We start from the raw sequence: 16,031 nt of genomic DNA on the forward strand, positions 1-16,031 counted from the left end.
TCCATTTACTATAGCACCAAGAACCATAAAATACCTGGGAATAAACCTAACCAAAGAGGTAAAGGATCTGTATTTGAGGAACTACAGAACACTCATGAAAGAAATTGAAGAAGACACAAAAAGATGGAAGACCATTCCATGCTCATGGATCAGAAGAATAAACATTGTTAAAATGTCTATACTGCCTAGAGCCATCTATACTTTCAATGCCATTCCGATCAAAATTCCACCTGCATTTTTCAAAGAGCTGGAGCAACCAATCCTAAAATTTGTATGGAATAAGAAGAGACCCCAAATTGCTAAGGAAATGTTGAAAAAGAAAAACAAAACTGGGAGCATCATGTTGCCTGATTTTAAGCTTTACTACAAAGCTGTGATCCCCAAGACAGCAAGGTATTGGCACAAAAACAGACACATAGGCCAGTGGAACAGACTAGAGAGCCCAGATAAGGACCCTCAACTTTATGGTCATTTCATTTTGTTTTTTAATGCTTCCTCTCTCTCTGGTAAAATTACTCTCTGAAAGGGCATAAAGTATAGGAGATAAATACTATGAAAAAAGAATCCACAAAATGTGAAGCTTTCTTACTGTATGTTTTTTGAGAACAAGAATCACATCTCAGATGTCTTTTTATCTAACACTACAGGATCTTGAACATATTAGATGTACAGCAAATGCTAGTTCAACAAACTTGAGGAAAGACTGTCCTGCCGGATCTACCTAGAAACAGGTGGATGAGTTGGAAACAGCCCCTGGGGGTGAGCCCCAGGGGATGGTCATGCTTCACTGGGTGCCACCCTCTTTTGTCATCTGCACAGCTCCATACAACATGGTTCTACTCTGCCCCAGCTCCTAGTAACTCTTATGCTTCCACACCTCACATTCACTCTATGTTTGGACAAATCACCTAATAATAATCATCATTGTTAATTAAATACTTCATATTGTTTCCCAGAGCCAAAAATTCAAAGTTGTTATTTTGCTGTTGGGTCCCTCCATAATCATATCTCCCACCCCATCCCAGTCCCTTGAACTCTTCACTAGGTTCCCAAACATGGTATATGCAGACAAAAGCTGAAGTAGACATGTGGATTAAAGTAAAGAAATGTGGATTTTGGAAAATTAAGTAAAATGAAAAAGAACAAAATGGAAAGTAATCAGGTAGAGTTTTTTGTTTGTTTGTTTGTTATCATCAAAATCTTTCCCATGCTCTCACCTGCAAATTGGAGTAAAAAATAAATTAAAATTGCATGATCATTTCAATTTCTGGCATAAAATAGGGTAGATCCACTAATCTCCATTCCACCCCACAAAGAGCAGCTAAAAACTCTGGACATTAACATACATGAAAGGTAGAGAAAAGTGGGCAGAATAGCTGGAGATCTTGGAGCTGATGAACAACAGCAATAAGTTCCCTGTGTTTTCTTTCTCCTAATGTATCTTACCCTGGATCCTGGAGAAGTTGTTACACTGTAAATGTCAATAAGAGAAGACAATAAAAGCCCCCAAGAAAAGCCTGCTCTCCCTAGCCAAAGGAACAGGAAAGGGAGAGCCCAGTAAGAAAAAAAAAAAAGTTTAGATAATAACTGACCTACCACAGTCAACAGCCAGGACTGAGAAACCTGCTATTGCCATGGCCATCCCATCAACAAAGACCATATGGAGAGCTTGGGCTTCCACTCTGCCTATCCCCCTCCAAAATGGTGTCATAGAAAGCCGAGTAGGGAAGCCGTAATTTTTAATCCTGTTCTCTGGGATGCCAGTAAGGGAATAGTAACAAAATGGCTCTCTCTTTTCCTAGTGGCATCAGCAGAGGCCTAATGGGGAACCTGAACTTTCTCCCTCAGCAGTATAATGAGGTACCCCTGCCACACAAGGTTTCAAAGGAGGCCAAGTAGTAAACCTAGACTTCTGTTCCTACATGGCGTAACAAAGTAGTATCTTCCTTTCCCCAGCAAGCAGTGTCGGAAAGCTTGCTAAAACAGAAGATGTAAATAAAATTGAGTCTAATAACATAATACCCTAAATGTCCAGGATGCAATCAAAGATTACTTGTCATATCAAATCTCAACTTGAATGGAAAAAGGCAATCAACTGACACCAACACCTATATGACGTGGATGTTAGAATTGTCTGAAAAAAAATTAAAGCAGCATAATAAAATAAAAATACTTCAGTGAGCATTATAAACATGCTTCAAATGAATGAAAAAAAGAGTAAGTCTCAGCAAAGAAATAGCAGGTCTCAGGAAAGAAATAGAAGACATAAAGAAAAACCAATTGGAAATATTGAACTGAAAAATACAATAAATAAAAATTGTAAATCCAGGAAAGCCTTAACAGCACAATGAAGCAAACAGAGAAAAGAATCAGGAAACTTGATTAGAAGATAGAATAGAAATTACTCAATCTGAACAACAGTGAAACAGACTTAAAAAATAATAAGAGGGATGCCTGGGTGGCTCAGTCAGTTAAGTGTCTGCCTTTGGCTCAGGTCATGACCCCAAGGTCCTGGGATAGAAACCCACATGGGGATCCTTGCTCAGTAGGGAGACTGCTTCTCCCTCTGCCTGCTGCTCTCCCTGCTTGTGCTCTCTTTTCCTCTCTCTGACAAATAAATAAAATCTTAAAAATAATAATAATAAAAATAATAGTAACAGAACCTCAAGAACCTTAGACTCTAAGAAAATATCTAATATTTCATCTGTGTCCTAGAAGGAGAGGAGAGAATGTGAGGCTAAACAAGAATTTAAATAAATAAGGGCTGGAAATTAACCAAAGTTGGCAAAAGACATAAATTTACAAACTTAAAAAGCTGGGTGAACTGCAAATAGGATAAAGTCAAAGAAATCTACACCAAATCACATCATAATCAAACTTCTAAAAAACAAAAAAAAAAAAAAAGAAAGAAAGAAAGAAAGAAAAAATTCTTAAAAGCAGCAATGGAGAAATGACAGCTTACTTACAGGGAAAAAAAAAAACAATGTAAATGACAGCAGATTTCTCATCAGAAATCACAGAAACCAAATGGAGGTGTCATAACATTTCTCAAGTAGGTAAAGAAAAAAATAATCAATCCAACATCTTTTACCCAATGAAAATATTCCTCAAGAATGACAGAGAGGGTGCCTGGGTGGCTCAGTGGGTTAAGCCTCTGCCTTCAGCTCAGGTCATGATCTCAGGGTCCTGGATCGAGCCCCACATCAGGCTCTCTGCTCAGTGGGGAGCCTGCTTCCCCCTCCCTCTTTGCCTGCCTCTCTGCCTACTTGTGATCTCTCTCTCTCTCTCTGTCAAATAAATAAATAAATAAATAAAATATTTTAAAAAAAGAACAGCAGAGAAATCAACACATTCTCAAACAAAAGAAAAGAAAGCAAGAATAAGAAACATTTTCTTTTTTTTTCTTTTATTTCAAAAGAGAATCTGTGGCTAGTATATCTTACTCCAAAACAAAGCTTACAGGAAATTTTCAAAATGAAAACAACAACAACAACAACAACAAAAAAAAAAACAAAACAAAAGAAAGAATCCTGGGGGTGTCTGGGTGGCTCAGTTGGCTGAGCCTCAAATCTCTTCAGCTCAGGTCATAATCTCATGGGTCCTGAGATCAAGCCCCAAGGTGGGCTCCATGCATATCAGGGCATCTGCTTGAAGATTCTCTCCCTCTACACGTCCCCCCACTTGCATGTGCATGCAAGCATGCTCCCTCTAAAAGAAATAAGCTTTAATAAAGCTTAAAGGAAGGAAGGGAGAAAGGGAGGGAGGGAGGGAGAGAGGAATGAAAAGAGGAAGGAAAGAATGTGGAAGTACTTAAGACAATCATATTATAAATGCAAGAGGGTAAAAAAAGCTTAAAATAAGGTAAGATTTTTATGATTCATTTGAACTAGTAAAGTGACGATAGAAGTAGACTATTGTAAGTTATGTAATGTGTAGTGGTGATGGACTAGTTCTAAAATATCTTAATTGTAGTGGTTGTTGCATGAATCTATACATCTGATCAAATGGCGTAGAAGTATGCACACAAATTAACAATGTCAAATGTCTGGTTTTTATAGTTATTTGAAATACATCCACTGGGGGAATCTGGATGAAGGTACACAGGAGTGTTCTGTACTATTTTTGCAAAATTTTGTGAGTCTATAGTTATTTCAAAATTAAAAGTTTTTCTTTTAAAACGGTGTGATTCTTACTCTAAACAAACTTACTACTAAAGTACATCACTTTCAGAAATTATAGCCCTTTATTAAAAACATGCAGAAGAATAGTAGTTATCTCTGGGAGTGGCAGGCACTAGAGCACTCAGGGATACAGGTTGGAAGGAGAATGAATTTTTGCTGTACAATTTTTATATATTTTAAATTCTGTATTATATTGTGTAAATTATCAATTAAAAATAAAATAATCTAATAAAATTTGCATCATAATCTTTGTCACTTTATTGTTTTCTAGAATAGGATAGATGTTCACTCAGCTGGAGAGACCAAAAAGTATTTCTATCCTTCTACTCTTCATCTACCACAAAAGGACCATGTGAATGTCTTTGTGGGAATACTGGCTGTCCTCTTCTGCATCTAATCGCTATTCAGAACAGTGGGGCAGTGATCCTCAAATGTTCAAGTCCATAAAAATCACCTATATATATTGGTAAAAATGCAGATGTCCAGATCCCAAACTTACAGATTCCAATTCTACAGGTCTACTATGGGACCTAGTCATCAACATTTTAACGAAAGAATTAAATGAATATTGCATCTTGGCCCCAGGAAGCTCACAAATGCATGGAGGGAATGGACTGTATTACAATGAGGGTCACTGTGATTATAACCCTGTGGGAGGGACCAACGTGGGCTAACGGCCCAACATGGGCTAAAAGGCCAAGTGACAGTTCTGCCTGGGTATGTAGCATCTTGAAAAGTATGTAATTTTCAGTCCCTCCAACAAAAGGAGCAAATAGGAGGAAGGTTATAGGAAAAATAAAGTACCAATCATTTTAATTAGGACAAATAGTTCAGGTGTTCAGAATGTAGAGGTGGGTACTTGATAAAAATAATAAGAGCTGTCTACCTCATTTTTGTTTATAACAGCAAAAATAATAAGCTGACCTAAATGTCCAAGCACAGGGGAATAATTAAATAATTTGATACATTAATTAATAATTAATATGGTACCTCCACTCCATAGAATATTAAAATGCTATGGTCAACAAGGAGAGACTGTCAGAGAAAATACGGGTGTTAGAGTAAGGTGATTCTGTATTCACCAGCTAGGTAAACTCAGGCAAGTTATTTCACCTCCTTCAACCTCATTTTTCTCATCTTCAAAATGAGGATATATAGCACTCTCCTTTGCAGAGTTGTGACACTTAAATGAGACAAACTTTGCAAAGGGTCTGGTATATTCAAAAACATTATATATTATCATTGCTGTTATCTTTAAAAAAAAAAAAAAGGTTTTGAAAGCCATACTGCAACATGAAAACTTCTTAGAAGAGAATGCTAAGTGAAGAACAGGCTAATAAGTCATTGAGGTAGCCTGAGCTTCCTAGATGAGGTTTTATAAGACTCTTAAATAGTGTCACAGGGCCACCAAGAGCACAAATTATTTTGACCCTTACTGTGTCTGCTGTTAATGGATTCCATTCCTCTGCAAAGGCTCCAGTATTTCTGAAAGTCCCCTGAGGGATCTCAGAAGTAGTGCAGCCAGGCTTCATGTAACATCTTATCCTTTTCCTCCTAAATCCTAAGTGGGTGGTCTCTCCACCAAACACGGCAGACTCTTACAGCCCACATGCTCCTTCTGAGGAGTACTCAGCCCCCACTGCTTCAGCAAATTCACAGGCACCTTAGAGGTGCCAAAAATTATGAGACATCCCGTGCCAATACTGGAGGGAAAGTTATTCCTACTTTTCTTGTTCCCTATTGTTGGGAGTAGGGGGCATCAAAGCCCAGCTATCTTGTATCTGCTGCCTTACAAATTTTGGTAGTGAAAATGACTTTGCATTTTTAGCCATTAACAACCATTTTTCTCCCCAGGACACAAATCTGATGAGCAATGGGAGTAATGTTGAGTCAGAGACAAATTCAAACATCATCTACAATACCTATTTAGAACTACTTCCCATCAGATGATGAGGATTTTGCATTTGTCCACACCCATCTGTTTGATTCCTCTCCTTACCATACATTCTTTTCCAGGAGGCACCTAGACTTTAGTAGAGTCTTGCTTGCCTACCCTACCATTCTGCCAGATCTGCTCAGAGATGGCTAAACTCAAGCAATAAACATAGCTTAGAATCAAGATAGGAATGACATCCTGGTCCAGTGTGTGACTACAATCAGAGCAATGTTTGAAAGAAAACCAATGCTCATAGTCCAGATTCTCCAATACTAGGAACCTGTGTACCTTAGAGAAATGATTAATTCTGGGGCACAAAAAATACAAGACAAACCTGAAGCATCTTGTAGTACAGAAAGTATTCAAATGCTCAAAAAAAGCAAAGAAGAAGACTAAAACAGGAAACTCAAACTGAAGTATAAGGAAAAAGATGGGAAGGAAATACCCTGAAATAATAATTGTATTAATAAATGTAATAAATAATAAAAACTATTGTATCAAGGTAGTATAGGCACTTAATTTTCTTTTTCTATTTTTATATTATTCTCTAATATGGTCTTATGAACTTCATAATGGAAAAAATTGTAAATGATATTTTAAAGTAAAATCAATAGACTAAAAACTGAGGGGAGAGAAGTAGTGGAAGAAGATTCTGAAGTTTCTAACTTCAGCAATCAAGTGCCTGGTGGTGCCCATAGTGGAGAGTCTACAAAGGAGGAGAGTAAATATGAGGGGAAATAATTGGGTCAGCTAGGCACATTTGAAAGTCTTCTGCAAGATCAGGTATGTCCAGTGAAAAAATGGAAATCTGGTCTTTGAAGCTCTAGAAAGAGATCGGGGGCATAAATTTTGCTCAGAGGAAATGAATAAAGGTTTTCGAAGTAGAAGAGTATTGGAATTAAACATAACAGTGGAACATTCAAGTATGGACAACTTTATGTTTATATTTTCTTGGGGCGCCTGGGTGGTTCAGTGGGTTAAACCTCTGCTTTCAGCTCAGGTCATGATCTCAGGGTCCTGGGATAGAGCCCCCATTGGGCTCTCTGTTCAGTGGGGAGCCTGCTTTCTCCTCTCTCTCTGTCTGCTTCTCTGCCTACATGTGATCTCTCTGTGTCAAATAAATAAAATCTTTAAAAATAAATAAATAGATAAATGAATGAGTAAATAAATTATCTTAATACTATTAAGGAAAAATGGTGATTCAATCATTAATAATATTTATCTTTTCTTTTCCTCTAAAGCCTCTAGCCAGATAATAAATATTTCATAATTGATTGATTTTGTTGCTCATATTGCTGACATTTTAAAGGGAAACTTCTCTCTCTCTCATATTTCCTCACTGAAATTTCTGTTCATTCTATACTCATTTGGGGATAATGTATTCTCAAGAGATTAAACTGTACCCTTACTTAGCTACAAATACCTATGTAATTTCAGAAGATTCATTCATGTCACAAAGACTAAGCTTGATAATAGTGGCTGAAGAAGCTTATCTGTAGATTGTGAACATGCATTGGAGGACAAAAAGGAAATAAATATTTTGTAAGCACCTTCCATGGGCAACCAAGGTTAGGCATTTCATACATGTGACCTCATTTTATCTTCTTAACCACCTGTGATGCAGGGATTGTTACCCCATTTCATAGATAAGGAAACTAAGGATCAGAAGGGTAATTTTCACTCTGGACCAGGTTGTATTCTTTCCTTTTCAGTGTTTTAATCATACTTCTTTATGCTACAATTTTAGGGGTTAGTACAGTTAACCTGCAAATAGTTTTCCTTTTGCATATGTTTCCTCATTTCCTGAATTGGTTGTCTATATATTTATCATTGAGCTAAAATCTATATATGACACAGAACAAGTATTCCAAAGCAATAGTTTTTCACTCCATCTGTTCAGCCAGGAGTGGGAATATGAATAGTATGACTCAAGAAGAAATAATAATATAAGCAAGATTGTTGAGTTTAAAAAAAAAACACCTTTCCCATAAAACTCACTTTAAAGATAATTCTTATCAATTGTCAAGAGGCTTAGACAAATCTCCTTCACCATAGCAACAGGGGAAAAGGGGAAAAGAATCATACTGTAGAATTAGGGAGCATAATAAAACCTAATTCATTTGATAGAATTAAGAGTGTGGATTAGGAAGAGCCAATGGCATATTTAATATAATTGATAAACATTTAACTTGAGAAATGGCAGGGTAACAGAACTCTTTGCATAATTCATCATCCCTAAGTACCTATAAAAGAACAGAATTGGCCCAAGGTGGGGGAGGGGGAATAGCCTGGGAAATAGACCAATATAGATAGCTTAACAAGGTAGCAAAAGAAGAGAACTAGGGCCCCAACCAAAACATGTGAGTTTTTTGTTTTTGTTTTTTTGTGTTTTCCACACCTGGTTGTGAGCTTTATCAGTGATCTAGCAAGGATGTCTTGGCTATTGCCATCAGAACTAGAGTAGACACAATTTTTGTAAAATCCACACTTACCCATGTAATTCACTTTAATAAGCCTTTAAATTCAGTTCTTCAAATGTTATCTGATGAATAATGATTTGAAGTGCTACCTTACTTACCAGCTGCCACCTGCCAGCCAACAGCTCAGTTTCTATGTCATTTAAGCATTCCAGGGAGACTTTAAATACATTCGGTTACATTTAAATAATTCAAGATGAAACTATCAGCTTGAAAGAAAATTGGAAGAAGCACTTAGGAAAAGATACTCTGAAATTGCAGGCAAGTGAAAGTGAGTTTGATAAGTTTGAAAGAAGGATATTTTCTACCTTACCTTGAATTTTCCCTCCTGCCAAAAGCAACTATAAAATTGAGCACGATATATGAAAACAATTGTTTTTCAGAAAATAGGCAGCAAAAGACTAATCCTAAAAGAGGGAAACATGAATTGAGCCCTCCAGTTATCCCATCTTTTTACCTAGGAACAATTTTATAACCACTGGTTGATGAACTCAAAGCAGAGCATGATAGTCCCCTGAGCTGAGGAGTCAGAGGATAGAGTATAGGAGGTGTTAAAGCATTTGAAAATTTCAGTACAGAGTACCAAAATTCAAGGAGCTACACAGAAAGAGGGAGCTGTCTGAGTATTCCCTCTGGTTTTCAGACAAGAGATAGGCTGAATGGGTAAGGAAGAAATTCCACAAAGTCTAGCCTATTGCAACAGGGTTGAGAGCATAATGGACACTAAAGGCACAGTCTTTGGGGATGCAGGAGCTTTGGCTGAGTCATAATGGAGAGATCTTACTGAACATCCTGGGTATTCTGCTAAGGACCACGGTGCTTATAAGTAAGGACCATGCCCTAGGGTAAGGAACTCTAAAACTGCTCTAACAAGTCAAAAAGCAAGTCTCAACAGCATCAAAATAAGTTGCCAGTATATTAATATGCAAAAAAAAAATCAACTTTTTTTAAAGAAAGAAAATATAAGCCAGATGCTTTGCAAGGATTTATTCACAACGTTAAAGATACTATCACAAATTAACGGACATGTGAGGAAGTAGGAAAATGTAACTCATTAAAAAAAAAAAAAGTAGTCAATAGGAATTCACCAGATCATCCAGATGTGGTCATTAAAACAAATCTTTAAAAAGGCTACTATTCAGATTTTCAAGGATATAAAGAAAAAGATGGACATAATGCTTGGTGAGATGAAGAAATCTCAAAGAAAAACTAGAAACTCTAATAAAGAACCAAATGGGAGGGAAGGAGCAAGATGGCAGACGATTAAGAGACTGAAATATCAACAGGTTCCAGAAGTTCGGCTAGGTAGTTATCAAACCACTTTGAACACCTACAAACTCAATAGGAGATTGAAAAGAAGAGGAGCAGCAATTCTAGGAACAGAAAATTGACCACTTTCTAGAAGGTAGGATGTTCAGAGAAGTGAATCCAAAGCAACAGGAAGATAGACTGCAGAGGGAGGGGCCAGCTCCCAGCAAGGATTGAGCAGTGGAGCACAAAATCAGAACTTTTAGAAGTCTGCTCCACTGAGGGACATTGTCCCAGATGCTAAGCAGAGGTGGAGCCCTCATGGGGACAGTGTGGTCTCAGAACCCACGGGGTCACAGAAAGATTGGGGGTGCCTGAGTATGGCAGAGCTCCCAGGTATCAGACAGGAGAAACCACTGCAGATATGGAGCCAACCAGTGGACTCTCAGCTCAGGGTTACCTTAAACCATGATCCAGGGCACAGCTGGGCCACTGCACTTCAAGCAGGGACCCCATAAGTGGCAGATCTGGGGTGACTCATCTTCCTCCTCTGGGAGGAGTGGCACAGGAGTGCACTGCAGGAATCTGCTGGGTTTGGAGACTCCAAATGGGGCCGTGTGCCAGAGATAGAAACATTTGGTCACAGGCTGCATGAGCTCAGAAAGTGGCCAGAGACCAGGGAGATGGGAGGGATTGACTGCTTTTTTCTGAAGGAGCACTGAGGAGTGGGGCCTGAGCTGTTGGCTCCTCCAGGTGGGAGATTGGGAGGCCGCCATCTTCATTCCCATCTTCCAAAGCTGTATGGAAAGCATTCAGAGAACAAAAGTTCCTGAGAAAAAACCCAAGCAGATTACTTAGCCCAGCCCCTGGCAAGGGCAGTGCAATTCCACTTTGGGCAAACACATTTGAGAATCACTACAATAGGCCCCTTCTTCTGGGGGCAGAAGTTCAGCAAGGACATCCAGCCAAGACCAAATTCACTGATCAATGAGAACTGCAGAACTCCAGAACTAAGGGAAGGCAACACATAGAATTCATGGCTTTTTCCCCATGATCCTTTTGTCTTTCAAAGTTAAATTTTTTTTATTTTATTTTTTTCTTATTCTACTTTTTTAAATTATCCCTCTTTCCTATTTTAATGTTTTTTAACTATTTTACCTTATCAACACCTTTTTTTAAACCTTTAAAAATTTTTCATTGTTATATTTTATCCCTTCATTGTATTTAACCTTATTTTTTGTATACATATGCAGTTTTTTTTTTTCATTAAAATTTTGGGATACAATTTCTTCTAATAGGTCAAAACATACCCTAAATCTAGTGCATGGCTTTATTCTAGTCTCCAGCCTGATCACATTCTTTCCACTTTTTTTTTTTCTTTTCTCAACCAACTTCTTATCTTATCAATTCTTTTTTAGAACCTTTTTAAATTTTAATCTTTACAGTCATGTTCCATCCCTTCATTGTGTTTACCCTTATTTTTGTATATATGTGTTTTTCTTTCTTTAAAATTTGGGAGGTAGTTCCTTCTAACAGACCAAAATACACCCAAAATCAAATGTGTGCCTCTGTTCTATTCACCAGTCTAATACATATATTTTTTTTCTTTTTTTTTTTCCCTTTCCTCTCCCTGCAGTTTTGGGTCTCTTCTGATTTGGTTAGTATATATATTTCTGGGGTCGTTGCTACCCTTTTAGTATTTTGTTCTCTCAGTCATCTATTCTTATCTGGATAAAATGACAAGGCAGAAAAACTCGCCACAAAAAAAAAAAAAAAAAAAAAAAAAGAACAAGAGGCAGCACCAATGGCTAGGGACCTACTCAATACAGACATTAGTAATATGTCAGAACTAGAGCTCAGAATGATGATTATCAAGGCACTAGCTGGTCTGGAAAAAAAAGCATGGAAGGTATTAGAGAATCCTTTTCTGGAGAAATAAAATCCATTTCTGGATAAATAAAAGAACTAAATGCTAACCAAATTGAAATAAAAAAAGCTATTAATGAAGTGCAATAAAAAAATGGAGACTCTAACTGCTATGATAAATGAGGCAGAAGAGAGAATTAGTGATATAGAAAACCAAATGAAAGAGAATAAAGAAGCTGAGCAAAAGAGAGACAGACAACTACTGGACCACGAGGCAGAATTCCAGAGATAACTGAAACCATGAGACAAAACAATATTAGAATAATTGGGATCCCAGAAGAAGAAAAGAGAGAGGGGCAGAATGTATATTGGAGCAGATTATAGTAGAGAATTCCCCTAATTTGGTGAAGGGAAAAGCATCAAAATCCAGGAAGCACAGAAAACCCCCCTCAAAATCAATAAAAATAGGTCCACACCTCATCATCTAATAGTAAAACTTACAAGCCTTACTGACAAAGAGAAAATCCTGAAAGCAGCTCAGGACAAGAGGCCTATAACATACAATGGTAGAAATATAAGATTGGCAGCAGACCTATCCACAGAGACCTGGAAGGCCAGAAAGGACTGGAATGATATATTCAGAGCACTAAACAAGAAATATATGCAGCCAAGGGGAGGAGTCAAGATGGCGGAGAAGTAGCAGGCTGAGACGACATCGGGTAGCAGGAGATCAGCTAGATAGCTTATCTAACCATTGTGAACACCTACAAATCCAACGGGAAATCAAAGAGAAGAAGAGCAACAATCCCAGAAACAGAAAATCGATCACTTTCTGAAAGGTAGGACCTGCGGAGAAGTGAATCCAAAGCGACGGGAAGATAGACCCGGGGGGAGGGGCCGGCACCCGGCAAGCGGCGGAGCGACGGAGCACAAAATCGGGACTTTTAAAAGTCGGCTCCACTGGGAGACATCGCTCCAGAGGCTAAACTGGGGGGAAACCCAGGCGGGGTCAGCATAACCCCAGGACCCGCGGGGTCACAGAAGGACTGGGGGTGTCTGAGTGCCGCAGAGCTCGCAGGTATTGGAGCGGGGAAGCCGGCTATAGCGACAAAGCCGAGGAGTGAGCTCTAAGCCCAGGGTTACCTTGTGCCGGTCGCAGGCTGGGTGGGCTCGGAGCGCGGCTGGAGGCCACGGAGACAAAAGCGACCCGGCGCTTTTCTCCAGCTCCAACAATTGACTGCTTTCCTCGAGGCGCGACCGCAAGCCAGGGAGGCGGGACTGTTGGGCGCTTTGCTCTGAGAGCGCACTGAGGAGCGGAACCCCAAGCTCTCGGCTCCTCCGGGCCGAGAGATTGGGAGGCCGCCATCTTCATTCCCGTCCTCCGGAACTCTACGGAAAGCGCTCAGGGAACAAAAGCTCCCGAAAGCAAACCCGAGCGGATTCCTTAGCCCGGCCCCTGGCAAGGGCGGTGCAATTCCGCCTGCGGCAAGGACACTTGAAAATCACTACAACAGGCCCCTCCCCCAGAAGATCAACAAGAAACCGATCCAAAACCAACTTCAGTCACCAAGAACAGCGGAATTCCACAGCAGGAGAAAGCAAATCCTACCTGGACAAAATGACAAGGCGGAAAAACTCACCTCAAAAAAAAGAACAAGAGGCCGTACCGAAGGCTGGAGACCTAATCAATACAGACATAGGTAGCATGACAGATCTAGAGTTCAGAATGACAATTCTCAAGGTTCTAGCCGGGCTCGAAAAAGGCATAGAAGATATTAGAGAAACCCTCTCCGGAGAGATAAAAGCCCTTTCTGGAGAAATAAAAGAACTAAAATCTAACCAAGTTGAAATCAAAAAAGCTATTCATGAGGTGCAATCAAAAATGGAAGCTCTCACTGCCAGGATAAATGAGGCAGAAGAAAGAATTAGTGACATAGAAGACCAAATGACAGAGAATAAAGAAGCTGAGCAAAAGAGAGACAAACAACTACTGGAACACGAGGAGAGGATTCGAGAGATAAGTGACACCATAAGACGACACAACATTAGAATAATTGGGATTCCAGAAGAAGAAGAAAGAGAGAGGGGAGCAGAAGGTATATTGGAGACAATTATTGGAGAGAATTTCCCTAATATGGCAAAGGGAACAAACATCAAAATCCAGGAGATGCTAAGAACGCCCCTCAAAATCAATAAAAATAGGTCCACACCTCGTCACCTGATAGTAAAATTTACAAGTCTTAGCGACAAAGAGAAAATCCTGAAAGCAGCCCGGGAAAAGAAGTCTGTAACATACAAGGGTAAAAACATTAGATTGGCAGCGGACCTATCCACAGAGACCTGGCAGGCCAGAAAGAACTGGCATGACATATTCAGAGCACTAAACGAGAAAAACATGCAGCCAAGAATACTATATCCGGCTAGGCTATCATTGAAAATAGAAGGAGAGATAAAGAGCTTCCAGGACAAACAAAAGCTGAAAGAATTTGCAAACACCAAACCAGCTCTACAGGAAATATTGAAAGGGGTCCTCTAAGCAAAGAGAGACCCTAAAAGTAGTAGATCAGAAAGAAGCAGAAACAATATACAGTAACAATCACCTTACAGGCAATACAATGGCACTAAATTCATATCTCTCAATAGTTACCCTGAATGTTAATGGGCTAAATGCCCCAATCAAAAGACACAGGGTATCAGAATGGATAAAAAAACAAAACCCATCAATATGCTGCCTACAAGAAACTCATTTTAGACCCGAAGACACCTCCAGATTTAAAGTGAGGGGGTGGAAAACAATGTACCATGCTAATGGACATCAGAAGAAAGCTGGGGTGGCAATCCTTATATCAGATCAATTAGATTTTAAGCCAAAGACTATAATAAGAGATGAGGAAGGACACTATATCATACTCAAAGGGTCTGTCCAACAAGAAGATCTAACAATCTTAAATATCTATGCCCCTAACATGGGAGCAGCCAACTATATAAACCAATTAATAACAAAATCAAAGAAATACATCGACAGTAATACAATAATAGCAGGGGACTTTAACACTCCCCTCACTGAAATGGACAGATCATCTAAGCAAAAGATCAACAAGGAAATAAAGGCCTTAAATGACACACTGGACCAGATGGACATCACAGATATATTCAGAACATTCCATCCCAAAGCAACAGAATATACATTCTTCTCTAGTGCACATGGAACATTCTCCAGAATAGACCACATCCTGGGTCATAAATCAGGTCTCAATCGGTACCAAAAGATCGAGATCATTCCCTGCATATTTTCAGACCACAATGCTCTGAAGCTCGAACTCAATCACAAGAGGAAATTTGGAAAGAACGCAAATACATGGAGACTAAACAGCATCCTTCTAAAAAATGAATGGGTCAACCAGGAAATTAAAGAAGAATTGAAAAAATTCATGGAAACAAATGATAATGAAAACACAACAGTTCAAAATCTGTGGGACACAACAAAGGCAGTCCTGAGAGGAAAATATATAGCAGTGCAAGCCTTTCTCAAGAAACAAGAAAGGTCTCAAATACACAACCTAACCCTACACCTAAAGGAGCTGGAGAGAGAACAACAAAGAAAGCCTAAACCCAGCAGGAGAAGAGAAATCATAAAGATCAGAGCAGAAATCAATGAAATAGAAACTAAAAAAACAATAGAACAAATCAACAAAACTAGGAGCTGGTTCTTTGAAAGAATTAATAAGATTGATAAGCCCCTGGCCAGACTTATCAAAAAGAAAAGAGAAAGGACGCAAATAAATAAAATCATGAATGAAAGAGGAGAGATCACAACCAACACCAAAGAAATACAAACAATTATAAGAACATACTACGAGCAACTCTATGGCAACAAATTTGACAACCTGGAAGAAATGGATACATTTCTAGAGATGTATAAACTACCACAACTGAACCAGGAAGAAATAGATAACCTGAACAGACCCATAACCAGTAAGGAGATTGAAACAGTCATCAAAAATCTTCAAACAAACAAAAGTCCAGGACCAGATGGCTTCCCAGGGGAATTCTACCAAACATTTAAAGAAGAATTAATTCCTATTCTCCTGAAACTGTTCCAAAAAATAGAAATGGAAGGAAAACTTCCAAACTCATTCTATGAGGCCAGCATCACCTTGATCCCAAAACCAGACAAGGATCCCACCAAAAAAGAGAATTACAGACCAATATCCTTGATGAACACAGATGCGAAAATTCTCACCAAAATACTGGCCAATAGGATCCAACAGTACATTAAAAGGATTATTCACCACGACCAAGTGGGATTTATTCCAGGGCTGC

Source organism: Martes martes, assembly GCF_963455335.1.
Source record: "Martes martes genome assembly, chromosome: 8".
NCBI classification, from domain to species: domain Eukaryota; kingdom Metazoa; phylum Chordata; class Mammalia; order Carnivora; family Mustelidae; genus Martes; species Martes martes.